Raw genomic sequence first — 15,320 nt, forward strand, 5'->3', positions numbered from 1 at the left:
ACAGGTATCTCTCCCATAATTTATAAACAAGGTCACCAGTCCTGGGTTTGTGCTGTAGTGCCTGTGGTGGGTGAGTTCAATGTGTGACAATAGTGTAGTGCTGTTCTGGGTTTTATGCTGGCCCTTAGCGACAGCTCCAGAATATGTTAGCCATCTATGAATACACAAGTAACAATTAGACAAGACAAACAACCACTCACGATATTTCACAAATACTGCATAAGTCATTTCGGGTTATTTTTCATAACCAAATTGAAGGAACAGATTACGATTCTCCATCCCCTTATATGCTGTCACGCATGACCCCTTGCTAAATGAGTGGAGCTGCCTTTACAATCTGCGGCTGCTACATTGTTTCCCTTCTGGGTCAATATGTTCTTGCAACTGTCTCGCCTTCTTCCAGACTGACCGATTTCCTGACCCAGGGAAAGAACAGTCAGGCCAGCCCATCCAAAGAACTCTGTTCTTGATGCTTAGCGCCCTCACAGGTCAGGAGGGAAATTTACAACAAAGATTCATTGTATTTCTATTACGGTCTCCCACCAAATTATAGTTGAGACTATAAGTTGAGACCAAGTTTGTTTCCCTGCACATTTATAATGTTATCCCCAGGGCACAAAGTGCCATTCTAAGTCGGTTGCAAGGTATGTTTATGTCCTCAGTATTATGCTGTCTTCTTCTTCAGCATTTTTACTAAAAAAATTGTTAGCCTTCGTAAAGTAGTCCTAGTTTGTTCTTAATATTCTCTTCATTGCATAACAAGGACAACTGACTGAATCATACAAATGTGCGGGAGATATATGTGACTCTAGTCCATGTATTTGTAATTCACTGTGTAAAAAAGTGCTCCCCACCTTCTGTTTTAAACTTATTTTTACTCTGTTTCCATGTATGCCCTCTTTTTCTTCTCTTTGTGCTAAATTTGAAGTAGTGTCATGAGTTAACTTTATCTACAGCATTTATGGTTTTATAGACTTCAATCAACTCAACCAAGTGTTATGCTTGTCCTGGGCAGCTCCTTGATGTTGTGAGCAGTCTTAAATGAAGCGCCTCTGATGCCTAAAACAGGACTGACATCTAAGCGTGATGCTTAAAAATAAAAATGAAGATAACTGGCAAGATGGGGGTCCCCGAGTGGCTCACCTGGTAAAAGCACAGCCGCATGGTGTGCTGGGCGAGTCATACAGCGCATGTTGTGCAGAGTCACCAGTCTTTGCTGGGTATTCCGAAGGGAGCGTCACATTGGCTCTGGTGCTCCCGTGGTTAGGGAGGTAAACCGGAAAGGACTGTTTCTCCTCATTGCGCTACAGAGAACTTAAAAGCAGACATCTGCAAGGCAGGCCTTTATCCTCTAGAGGTTGGTAGCTCACTGACATCTGCACTCAAGTTCCTGAGAGTTAAAGAGGAAGCTGGCTCAGTTGTGGAATCGAAGGATGCCCACTGAACCTTCAGGTTTCCTGTGTAGGGAATTGTTGCGGTGACAAGAAAACATTCTTGGACATTCCAAGAAAATCGGGGGAAAAATAATTGAGACCCTTGCTCAACCAAGAGTTACTCCTTAAAATACCCAGGTGCTAAGCTAGCTATTGTGAGTAATTAGATACATTATAAGTTTGTTTCGGTGAGTTCCTAAGTCAGTCAGGAAAATGGAATAACAGGCATTAACAACTTGAACTGACTGCTGCTAAGAACATACACATACTTAACAAGTGAAAGGAACAGAGAGCTTGCTGAAACAGCTTTAACAAACAGCGCCAAGCAGCATCCAGCCAACCACCCAAAAAATGAATAAACTTTGCACTCAGAGAGAAAACTAGAATTGGGTGCTATGTGTAAAAAAAAAAAAAAAAAAAAAAAAAAAAAAAACATGTTTTTTTTTCCACATTTAACTTAAATCTTGTATTTTTCCCCAGATTTATAAATGTTGTGAAAATAAATAAATAATTTTTTTAAATGTGTACATTCTGATATCATTTATTATGGGGTGCCATGTGTAAAACAATGCCAAAGTGCCATGTGTCTTTTTTTCCAGATTTAGCTTAAGTCTTGTATTTTTTTTCCCAGATTTAATTTAAATCTTGTTTTTTTTCCCCCAGATTCATAAATGTTGTGAAAATAAATAAATCTATTTTTAAATGTGTACATTCAGATATAATATATAAGTCCAGTTACAAGATTTAACTTTTAGCTAAATAGTTAACTAAATCTTAAATCTCTGTATGGTATTGTAACGACCCGGCGTGGACCATGGCTGACAGCGGTTCTGTTTATTGTAAAAAAAATAATAAACCATCAATTTCGGAAAATGGAAGACCCTGCTTGTTTGAGTCTGCTTTATTTTCACACAGCATTACAGTATCGTAGCTTGTCAATGCATCATTATCTGTTATATTAATTGTGTACGAAGTAGGACTAAGGTAAAAAAAAAAAAAAAAACAGAAAAATTTGCGCTACAACTATTTAGTTTAAATGTAATTTTTTTTTTTCAGTGTACATTAATGTGAACAAAGCATCACAATGTATTTTATGTTATCAGTAGCCTATACGCTAAAGTATAAAGAAAGTGTGCTATAGCTGTAGATATTTATTTGAGTCTATACACTTATTTATTTCAAATAAACGTAGAACTTATGTGTGTGTTTTGTAAACTGGACACCTCATTTGGACAACCTGACTGTCTCCTGACATGTCTGGTTTAGCGAGGGACAGACTATGCCTTTTTAAAATGTATTTTCAAAATGTATTTTCTAATATTAGAGATTGACCGGTAGATCTGTCCAGCCAGGGCTTTTCAGATCTAAATATCAAAACTCACCCGACATGTTAATCTCAGCAGCAATTTCTTCAATTGCCTTGCTTCTTTCATTTTTATCATGAGATTGAAGATTTAGTTAAATATTTGAGTCACAAAATCCAGATTTATTTGTGAACAGCTAAATCTTGATTCTCAAAATAAATATTTAATAAGAAACTATATGTATTTTTTTAAAATAAAGATTTAACATTTAAATGTTGAAAACTTGCTAAATACAAGATTTAAGTTAGGTAATGTCACTGTATGTAGTAAAAATCACTTGTTTTTCACAATATTTGGACCTGTAAATCTAACAGCTTTCGTTCCCATTTTGAAATGACTTGGGTCTGCCTTGACCCCTAAAACATTATTAAAATACATACAGTACAAAGAACAGTCCAGGTCTGACTTTCATCACACATCGACACGCATCTAGAATCTGTCTCTAAATATGCAGCAACAATTATTGAGCTATGTGATTAAGCTAAAATTATTTGAGTGGCTGGAATATTATGGCCTGATTTTCCTCATTGGGCTTGTATGCCAGAATACCATAACCATACTGCACTCAATAACTCATGTGTTAATTTTGCTAGCCTGTTTCCACATACAGTCAATTTTGTTATTTGGTGTGTTACATTTTCTGGTCAGTATATCTTTGTGGGCAGCAGCAGCCTGGAAATAGTGGTGGAGCACCCCTGATACAGACCTTTTAATGCCCTGTACCACCTCAAGTGTTGTTGATTATCATTCCCTGTAGTAGCAGGATTAAAGGAATCGATAGCTAATACAGTCCAGTTTTACAGCATGTCACAAAGGAGAGTGGTGTCTGACTTAACAAAAAAGTTAGATGGTTGCCTGCTGTATCAATGGGAAGACCAGTGCACTAATCCGGCATCTAAAAACAACCATGTGGATTGGAAGAACAATAGGGAATAATCACTAGCAGACAGAGGCAGGTACTTAAATAAAAGTCAAACATTCTCACTGTGTGAAAATGGAGAGAGACTACCCCAACAGTTTTTCACAATCGTCTAAACTAAACTTGGCCCCACAAAACGTGTACGGTTGGGCAGCGGTCCAACACCTTTCCCAGGACGCTGTACATACTCAATTGTTGATTGACAGAAGCACTTTAAAACTAGACTAAGTCCCCTGGTCACGGATCACTCCTCCATAGTGCAGACTCATCAGACCAGTCCCCAACTCACTGATAATTTAGCTGCATGGGCTGCACTTGGGTTGTGGGTTGGCAGATTGCTTCAGTTCCCAATGCTTTCAACCCTGTCCTTTGTTGAGCACTGCAATTCATCACAAAAAAGTAATTATTGGTCAGTCCTTTAGTACAATGGGGAGCCTGGTGGAAGCAGCTTTTAGATAGAAAATAAAATTAAAGAAGGACGTGATGCACTGTCTATTTCTTGGGTTCCATTCAACATATGTGCTTCCGCTAAGCCTTGTTCTGCCTACCTGAATCCTATTACTGTGTTTTTTATGGCTTAAAAGCTGCTCTTTTTGATACATGAGCCAAACTAATAAGATTTCCAATAAAAGGATCCTTTTATTGGGTATTTACAGGTTTGGGTCCCCCAGTAGCAGACAGTCCATTAAGCATTCACCTTCTTGGATGATATTTTGAATCACAGTATTCTTTATTTATTTATTATCATCACAACAGTACTGATTGTTTCACATTTATATAATTTCCTGTTTAATTAGCTATTTGCTTAACTGGCTAAAGGCATTTTGAAGGAGAAAACTACTTAAAATGCAATAGGAAAAATATGTTTTTTTGTAATAATAATGTTTTTTGTTTTTTGGAACAAATAATGGTAATGGCGTGTCAGATTCCAGAACCACCGTGATCGATCGCAAACATCATAAAAAACAAAGGAAAGTGGAATCAATAATACATCACATTCAGCTGCTTTAATTTTGAAGCAAAAAAATAAATCAATATTTCTACCATTGCTACCACACACCCTTTTTTTATTAGATGCATAGTTACAATTAGAACAGCAGACGTGGCACTCAGGATAAAAAGGGCAAGAGAATGGATTTTAAAACCCAAGGGACCACACCTTAAAGTGGGCCTTTAGATACACAGGAGCAGCAACAAGCCATAAGACATGCCTTCGCACACAAAGAAACTTCTATTAGCAAGCTCCAAGCTACTCTGCTAGTAAACTCCATGAAAACTTCATTAGCAAAGGCTCAACCACTTCCACTAATTTTCATAATACACATACATCTTATTAAGAGCTTACGTCTCTTATATGAAGTGCACGTAAACCAAATTTGAAGCTCTTGATGATATTTAAATAGTGTTTATGTACTCTGATTTCCCATTGGCAAATAAAGGGTTCTGTTCCTATATAACTTGGGTTCAATAAATATTTTCAACACCTTATAAAGTGTACCATATTACATTTGAAGATTTTGCAATAATCTTTTGTATTTACCATATTTTACCATGGATTGGCATGGTGCTTTATTAGACTGTGCTTTATTAGACTTTGCCACGCTTCTACTGTGGTAAACATTTATAAGAATGGTGTGATGCAATTCAAACAAAACTGCCTCATGGATGATAAAAAAAAAAAAAAAAAAACTTTTATTAGACGATTAATTTTTTAGGCCATTCAATATACAATTCTCCATTTATTAGTTTTTTATGTTGACTATAAAATTGTCCATTTATTCAGGTACTATGTGCATGAGCTGCTGCACAGTGCACATAATGGGAGGGGAGCAAAACAGGCATATTTACAGATTGTTCTAACAAAGGATTTCCAAAAGTACCCCAAAAAACCCACCCGCTGATTATTAATAGACATACGAGCACACGTTAGTTTAAGCAGCGTTTTATTTTACAAGCGTCACCTGAAAAAAATCTTCTTAGTATGTTTTTATCTGAACAAAAAAAAACTAAAATGTAAAAGATCCTTAAAGCTGAGGGAACACAAAGCTACTTTGTGGCCTGGAACTTGGTTTCAAGAGACTAGGTTTCAGACCACTTCATGGCACACCAGGGGGGACTTGAGGTTTGATACACCAATTGTCTCAAACTAGGTCTGGTCTCCTTAAACAAAATGTGAGAGGAGAGCAACTCACTCTGAAGACAGTAACAAGGTGAGAGGAGAGCAACGCACGCTGAAGATAGGTCAAGGTGAGAGGAGAGCAACTCGTGCTGGAGACAGTAACAAGGTGAGAGGAGAGCAACTCACACTGAAGACAGTAACAAGGTGAGAGGAGAGCAACTCACACTGAAGACAGTAACAAAGTGAGAGGAGAGCAACTCACACTGAAGACAGTAACAAGGTGAGAGGAGAGCAACTCACACTGAAGACAGTAACAAGGTGAGAGGAGAGCAACTCACACTGAAGACAGTAACAAGGTGAGAGGAGAGCAACTCACACTGAAGACAGTAACAAGGTGAGAGGAGAGCAACTCACACTGAAGACAGTAACAAGGTGAGAGGAGAGCAATTCACTCTGAAGACAGTAACAAGGTGAGAGGAGAGCAACGCACACTGAAGACAGTAACAAGGTGAGAGGAGAGCAACGCACGCTGAAGACAGTAACACGGTGAGAGGAGAGCAACTCGTACTGAAGACAGTAACAAGGTGAGAGGAGAGCAACGCACACTGAAGACAGTAACAAGGTGAGAGGAGAGCAACGCACGCTGAAGACAGTAACAAGGTGAGAGGAGAGCAACGCACGCTGAAGACAGTAACAAGGTGAGAGGAGAGCAATGCACACTGAAGACAGTAACAAAGTGTGATTTCTTCTCCTGTAGATGGTGGGTGCCCGATTGATAAATTGGAACCTCATTGCCTGGTCAAATCAGACTGGAGAAGGTGAGCGGCTTTGAATCTTCACTGTACTGCAAAGGTAAAGATAGATCTTACAGGGTTGTTAAGCTAATGTACATGGCTCCCTCGATATTTCACAAGTCAAAGATTCAAGGTCAAAAAGAAAAATAAAGAAGGAACACTGTAGAATATTTAGTCAGTGTAGTATTCCAGTTGCAGGCAGTGGGTATTGCACAGCCCTTATGCTGCAAACCTTTTAACTGCAACCCTATATCTCTATGTGCTATCAAATGATCCTGCACCATTTTATCTCTATAAAAGTGTCCCATAGTAAATGCATAGCAAAGCGTAATAAAGCATAGTGAAAGCGTTGTAAAGGACATCATGTCTCCTATTTCACTTACATACATAAAAACTAACTGAAAAAATACCTATTTCCAATCTACTATTTATAAAGGTAATTCAGCTATAAATAAGTAAATCATCATTTGTTAATAAAAAATATAAATAAATACAATGAATCTACGTTGCATCCTCCTGTATATACAAACTGGATATTTGCAATCCTTCACAATCCTTTATAAATATTAATGAAAAGGACCATTGACTATATTATAAACAGTAGAAGATAATACAACTGGTTTTAATTGATATTTCGGGATTATCCGTAGCAAATCTGTTATATACTGAGCAGTAATGAAACTGCTGAGCTGAAACTAAAGTATAGTTAATGACACAGACACAGGAGAGAACAGTATCAGCGAAAATAAATAAATAAATACAAAACCCAGGGAAAGACAGTAAGTAAAAAGTGCATAATATAATACAGTGGCTGGATATATTGGAAAAATAGATGTTTTTGACATCAATTGATAACTGGATGATATATATTGAAAGGCTTGAACAGTATTTTGCTGTTAATGATATTGAAAACGAAAAACAAGTACAAGCGCTATTGAGTACAATGGGAGGAAAGGGTTATGGCCTCTTGAGAAGCTTAACAGCTCCTGAAAAACCAGCAAGAAAAAGCTTTGCAGAAATTGTACAGATTATGCAGACTCACCTGTCGCCTAAACTGCTATTGATAGCTGAAAGGTTCCAACTTCACAAACAAAACCAAAGTGAAGGAGAATCCATTGCTTATTACGTTGCTAAATTATCGTGAACGTTGAAGAAATTATCGGAGCATTGTCAGTTTGGGGACGGCCTGAATGATGCGCTAAGGGATAGATTAGTATGCGGAATTGTAAAAGAAAGCATACAGAAAAGACTGTTAACTGAAGCAGATCTCACTTTTAAACGTGCTGTTGAAGTAGCAATATCAATGGAAATAGCTGCTAAAGACACAATTGAATTGCAAACGGGTGTCAAGGCTGTGGCTAACGTTAACACAATGGCTGCCAAGACGTGGCAAAAACCTACACATATGGTGCAAGCTGATATATGCTACCATTGTGGAAGAGGCTCACGCAATGAAGTCTGTAGGAAATGCAATAAAAGAGGGCATATACAGAAGGCTTGCTGTTCATGGAAAAAAAATGCAAAAGAAGACAAGACTCAAAAATACAGTAAGAAAAATAGAAATGTACGTGCTGTAGATGAAGACAGTGCTGATTCTGACAGTGATAGTGGACTCGCTAGCTTAGAAATTTACAGTATAAATGGAGGTGACAAAAATGCAATCTGGCTTTCACCCCAAGTAAATGGGTAGACTGAAGATGGAGCTAGATACTGGATCTGCAGTTTCTGTTATGTCTCAATGGGAATTTGAGAAGATCTTCAGAAATGCTAAACTGAAGAAGACTACGGTACTGCTGAAGACATACACTGGGGAAAGGATCGTTCCTTTTGGAGTAATGCCAGTAATGGTACAATACAACAATCAGCAGTGCACATTAGACCTGTATATTGTTAAGAAAGGTGGACCAGTTCTCTGGGGATGTGACTGGCTCTGGAAAATTCAGTTAGATTGGAGGCCTATTAGAAATCTGAAATTCTCTCAACCGGTCGCACAGTCTACTGAAATGAAACAAACAAGCTGTTGGAGCAAGCAGCACCAGTGTTTGAAGACTGCATAGGGACTCTGAAGCACATAAAAGGGAAGATTGTGCTTACAGACAGAGCTGCTCCCAAGTTTCATAAAGCGTGCCCAGTATCATAATTCTGACGGGTAAACAACTAAAAAAAGTATGTCACAGCAAAGAAGAACTGTGCAATCTTTGACTCAATCTTTAATTCAATGTTTTTGGACCTGTCGAAATATTTCATGCATTTTTGGTGTGCTAGTAAATTCTTTAACTCTTCATCACTTTTGCAACCTTCCACAAATTTCTTGAGATTGCTGAACCGATCAAAGCACTTGATGTCATCAATTTGCACCCCCTTCTCTGTCAGGTATTTGACACAAGATTCCACATCATTTCAATTTGGTGTCTCACTCAGAGTAATCCACATGAAACAAGAGAACTCTTCCAGGTTTTGTCATCCACATCTCCAAATATTCCATGTCCATGCTGTATAGAGATTCTATTTTAGCAAAAAATATGTCACATCCTTTCTTGCACTTTGGAGCCAGTAGTCCCTTAAATTTCAACAACATGAAGTTCTGGGTCTTGCGTTTAAGAAGGACAGTGTGCACTGACTTCAAGCTGGTCACCACTTCCACTATGGAGTTGTTTTCCCTTTCTATTTCTTTGATGTGTGAATGAAATACACTCATGAGTGAGTGCATGTACCAGAGGTATCTTGCTGAACTCATTTTCCAAAAAGTTCTTGATCACAGTGGGTGGTTTGTCCTGTGACAGTAAGAAAGACTTCAAGGCTGGAAACATCTGCAACAGCCTCATAACACCTGGAAATAAGGACAGCCATCATGTCTTGCTGTGATAAAGTAGCTTTCTATATTCAACGTCAACAAACTCACATTATTCCTTCAGAAGATCAGTTCGGGCAGTGTAGATATGGAAATAGTTGTACATTTTAAAAATAATGCCCTCAATGTCAACAACATGTGTGTCTTCCCTGTGATGGACACAATTGTTAAAAATGTGTGCTGGGCAACCCATACCGAATAAGGTCCCCTTCTGCAACAACTTCTTTAAATTTGCAAACCGTTCTTTCCCCCTTGCAGTTGTCACCTGAAAATGCGACACACTTCTCAAACAAACTTTCCTCTTCCAGAGTTTCCTTGATGTATTGTGCAGTAGTGCCTGCCATCTCATTAGGTGTGCTTTGGACCTCGATTTGCTTTGACTGCAACCCACCATTCTTCCAGTAAAAATAATGAATCATTACTGGAAATATTTTCACAGCACCTTGATTGCTTCCATCTCTAGCAATTCCACAGTAAGTTATGTCGTGAAGTTAAATGTTTTCTCTCTTTTTCTTCTATTCTATATGCATTGGTGGTTCTCTTTTTTCTTCCCATAAATGTCTTCAGCGGGGAGCCGGGGGTCCATCCTTTGGAGGGTTAGTGATTCCACTTTTTCTAACCCTTTGTTAAGCTCAGGACTCAAGAAGAGGAGGTGCCTGTGCTCTCTGTGATAGCTATTGCAAACTTCTTATCCTGAGTATGCGTTTCCTACATTTGTTATCAACTGACAAGCTACCTTTCCTCAGGTTAGAGAGAAGAGGCTGAAATCATTAACTTTTCGTTCTGGTAAACTAGTACTATTGTAACTGCTGTACCAAGCAATTCTGTTGAAAATGACATTTCGATGCATCACTCCACAACAGTTTTAATATTAAACTCTTAAGATGTATTGCCATTGAATTGCTAGGACTTACAGCTAGATGGGCTAAATATGGATTGCATTATAATATCATAGCACACAATACAAGGTCTGATCCTGATCCCCTAGTCTTTAAAATGATAATCAAAGCTATAGCATGCATGTACTTGTCTGGGCTGTTATGTGTTGCTTGGTGGTGTGATGGCAGTGCATTACCTTTGCACTGCGGAGTTCTCATTTTAAATTTCACAGGAGAAACTATTTTTAAAGTTTGCGCTATATCGGTACTTGTTTTTAGGTTCACATCAATGCTACTTAAAAATAAAAAATAATAATTTCAGGCCTGAATGTAACGTAATGGGTTCTAAATATCCTGCGATGTTACAACTGCATGCTGTTAAAGAAATGGAATGATACAAATGTATACTTAAGTTTGCATTGTCGTACCCCCACCTCCTGTTCACACATTGCACCAGTGTATTATTACCATTACCACCTGTATTTGGGCACAATGAATAATAATAGGAAACTGAATGGATTCGCTTGAGCTGTGTGCTGTGTTCCAGGAAGCAGGGGTACATTTTTCATCCAGGCATGCATTTCGTTTAACCAGGATTCCCAGGCAGGTGGTGTTTCAGACTTCCACAGTAGTGCTCTTTTCCTCTTAGCCACTGCAACATGGCTTTCATAGTTACAAGACATCTCCCACAATACATAACCAGGGTGATTCTGGCAACAAAATGCCACAGATTATGACAAATAGTGTATAATACTCTCCAAATAAAACTCCAAACCATATGTGCTAATGTGCCTTCTTGCATATTTGACATATATTAGACACCTTATGGTTGCTTTTATGTAATCTATTTGGGGTAAAGTATAATTTTGTTTGATATTTGTAATTAATCATTCTGTTTTACATTAAGTGATATTTTGTTAGTCACCATGAAAATATTGGGCCTTGACTCATCTGTAATATGTTCTAGTAATAATCTAGTTCCAATTGGTCATTTGAAGAATTTATCAGAATTAAAAAGACTTTGTTGAAATAAGATCTTTAACATGAGGATTATTTAGAGTAATCTCTTCAACTGGAGAGGCAGGTGGCTTTTCTAATTAATACTTGTAAAGTTTCTAAACTGCAAATATATAAAGAAATGTGAATTTGGTATTTCTTTGTCAGCACATAGATGTTGGAATGAGCATTTTTATTATACAAATCCTTTAGAGTTTGAATACCCTTATCTGCCGATAGTTTAAACCCCAGGCACTTGCGTTTCTCCAAATTGGAGTGGAAGGTGAGAGAGCAGGGTTCCACTTAAGAAACGTAGATGTCATGCCATGCTTGAATATAGTGCCAAATTATTAAATGATATGTTAGCTTCTGTATTTCCTTTATACAGTGGGTTCCATGGAAACCTCCCCAGTACAGCGGTAGGCATGGTACATGATACTGCAGTGCATCACAGTTTACCTGTCATTTGTGAAAAATCTCCCGAAGAACCATCAGGTTGCACGTTTTATTTTAGAACTTAAAAAAACTCCCTGGCTGTACACCAGAGGATGTTGTTTCAAATCATGTGGCACTGTACCTTCTTTTAAACAATGACGGAAGCTAACTCTTCAATCCGAAAAAAGAAAAAATCTATATTAATGGGAGAAAGAAATGGTAACAATTACATAAAACCTAAATGTATCATAAAAGCATAGCATAATATTTAGTCTTAATTTGGCTAGAAAATCTGAATGTACATTATCATGACCAAGATTTACACAATTTCTGTTTCCTTGCCATCCTGAGCTGTTCGTTTATTCTACCCCTTATGAGTTTGTAGTACTGTAGCCCCTCTGTGATTCATCTGTGCAAGTACTTAAGTCATTGCATGATTAATCTGTGACTATTTACTGTATTTTACTTGTTGTTTTCAACCCACACACACTTCAGTGAATGTCTTTGCCTACTTTACCTTTTCATTATTAATACATCCTGCACAACAAACACAGTACAGTATTGATTATGCAGTTTGTAAAAACATTCTGTTTAACCAAACTAATGCATTAATGTGTATTGCAATTTTACTTTCAATGTGTAACAAACACAGGGCTGACAGTTTTGTATAAATACGGTGCTGTGGCAACAGAAAAGAGAAGTGCCAGTCGTAATAGTTTTCTGAAATCTGAGAAGAATTTTGTAAAAGCAGCTGTGACTTCACAAGGGCATGACAAATGGACCCTGATCCTCAACACAGTGCTGCAGTGACCAACATGTTCATCACGACACAATAGGGAAACCTTGTTATTGAGAAAACAATGTACGTATCTCGGTTTTGCTATGTTACAGTAGTTTATGAAATACCAATGTAAAGTCTCATGTAAGCTCTCAATATTCTTGCTGCCAGGGTGTGCTTGATTGATTTGCATGTTGGTTTGGCACACTCTTGAGGCTTGCCGTGCTCCACCTAAATAGAGGGGGTGGTTGTTGATTTTGTTGTGTACTTATACTTTTATAGAGTCTCACGGGTGGGATGACCAAGGGTAACCGTAAGCAAATATGCAATTAGTAAACACCGACTACAAACTTCTGTTTGAAAAGGGCAAGGACCTTTGTGACCATATGATAACAGGTTCTTTTGATTCCCACGGATCTGACACACACACTCAGGAGAACCAAATAGGTTAAAACAAGTTTTATTGTTTCTCCACAGGGTAAATTATTTTAAAAAGAAGAAACAAACACACAACACTGCAAAAATTAAAACCAGGGCATTCCCTTCCTGTGGATAAAATCTCAAAAAAAAAAAAAATTAATACAAAAAAATGTTTGTTTTTAGCTGAACCAGCAAGTCCAAAACTAAAGAGAACTTAATCCGAGTCAGGTACTGTCCTGGAGCAAGCGACCAAACCCCTCCTGCCGCTAACCGTTCCACGTGCTGAAACGCTGCTAATCCTCTTTGCCGAGAAAAGCCTGCGATTGGCCACCCACTGACGATGAGGATCCCAGAGATGTCTAGGAGAAAGACAAAAAGGAGTCTGTCAGGACCACATCCAATGGTTCTCTTTCTCCATATCTGGGACCCGGCGACTTTCTGGACCACTGAAAGCAATCGTGGATGAAGGCCCTGGACACCCTGGAACCTAGAAACTCTGCTGCACTGATACGCATGACAGATATCCCTGCACATTACAATCATCTTTAAATACACTGCTCATTTTGATGGATAATTAAAATCATATTATGTCAGTTTTGCAGTTAAGCCTTTGTGAGTGTTATGAATTTGATATATTTGCCAACTATAAATAAAGTACTGCAGAGATACAGTATCTTACTGATGGGTCATTCAGCTACAGTGATCTTACACTTTTGTTTCATTATTTAATACATGCAATTACAATGATATGATCTGGAAAATAACTGTGTTACATACATACTGTTATATGTATAGAGCTCCCACCTAGTTGTGTGCTAGGTGTATACACTAGTAACTGGTAATTACAGTGTTACTACATGAATTCAATGTACCTGTATTACCAGTTTTACCAGTAAATGTCAACATTTACCAAACAAGGTGGTATATGTCTGAAATTATGAAAAAATACATTGCTTTTCAGACATTCACAAGTTAAGCACGATTTACCGAAGTGCACTGGTAAATACAGATATACATCGAAGAATGTATTTATTCATGCATATAAATTGTCAATTAACAAAATAATCATTAATGTCAAACAATATATTTATTTCTGCATATGCATTTTCCATTAACAAAATAATCATTCATGAGCCTACAGCAATGCACAATTGAGCAATTTAAACTAGTTCAACATGGTATTGGACAATATTGTGATCCACTTATGTAGAACAACCAACATACTGGTACAGTGGTATTTCAGGATATTGTAAATATGTAGCAGTTTGATGAAAAATAACATTCTGTTAAATGCAAATTAAATCATTTAGGACCTTAGTTTTTTCAACCAGAAATCACACTTTGGTTATGACACAAAACGCCACAGGCTGTGAATAGATATATTTATTTATTGCAGCATGATAGACTCTTGTGGCCCCTGGCGTTACACAGGACTCCTGAAACCTTATAATAGCACTTTGTGTTGGAAACCTTTTTCTTGCACATACATCGTTTGAACCCCCACCCACCAAAAACAGACTGCTTGTAAACTATTTGCCTGTTATGTTGGCTACTACATAAATGCACAAAAGGGATAGGAAAGGCACTTGTTTATTTACCAGTAAATGTCCTAAGTAAAGCATTATCATGTTTATTTCGGACATTTACCGCTTTTACGTTTTGTTGATCAACAGCAGAAAGTTCAGGACAGCATCTCCTCACGTCATGCTGGAGTATTGGTTGAGTTCTGGAAGAGACCCCTACTGTGCTCCCAACATCAGCTTACACATTGCAGCATCACATTCTTCTTAAGAGGCATCCAACCCAGACTATATGAAAATACATGTTTTCTGAAACATAGCTTTCTTTTAAAACTGCACATTTGGGACCTATATAGAATTGATTATTTTGCCAGCTCAAATGACTTCAATAGGTCTTGGAAGGTGAGAAGAGACAGCGATCCAGAAGATGAGGCGAGACAGACCCAGCCTTGCTTAGCTTCTGGGAGCTGCTGAGCCCACCATCAGGCTCGACGGTTTTCAAACTATTAGAATAATGTTGTGCTTTATTTTCCCTAAGAATTTATTTTTCCAAGTTCAGTTCTAATCCAACAAACAATGGACATTGCAGCTATAACTCAACCAATGCAAAATGCTTTAAAAGTTTCAATATTTGAACATGGAGCACATGGTTAGAACCTTAATACTTTGTTGAAGACGCTAATGTACCTGTGCCGGCAGTACCTTGTAGATTTACAACAGAAGCTGTTCAATTGAGTCATGCAGGCATTGGAATAGCTGTAGTGCTGTTGGTTATAACTCAGGGACACAATCACGAGCTGGATATAGGGACAC

Source organism: Polyodon spathula, chromosome 16 (assembly GCF_017654505.1).
Source record: "Polyodon spathula isolate WHYD16114869_AA chromosome 16, ASM1765450v1, whole genome shotgun sequence".
In the NCBI taxonomy this organism is placed as follows: domain Eukaryota; kingdom Metazoa; phylum Chordata; class Actinopteri; order Acipenseriformes; family Polyodontidae; genus Polyodon; species Polyodon spathula.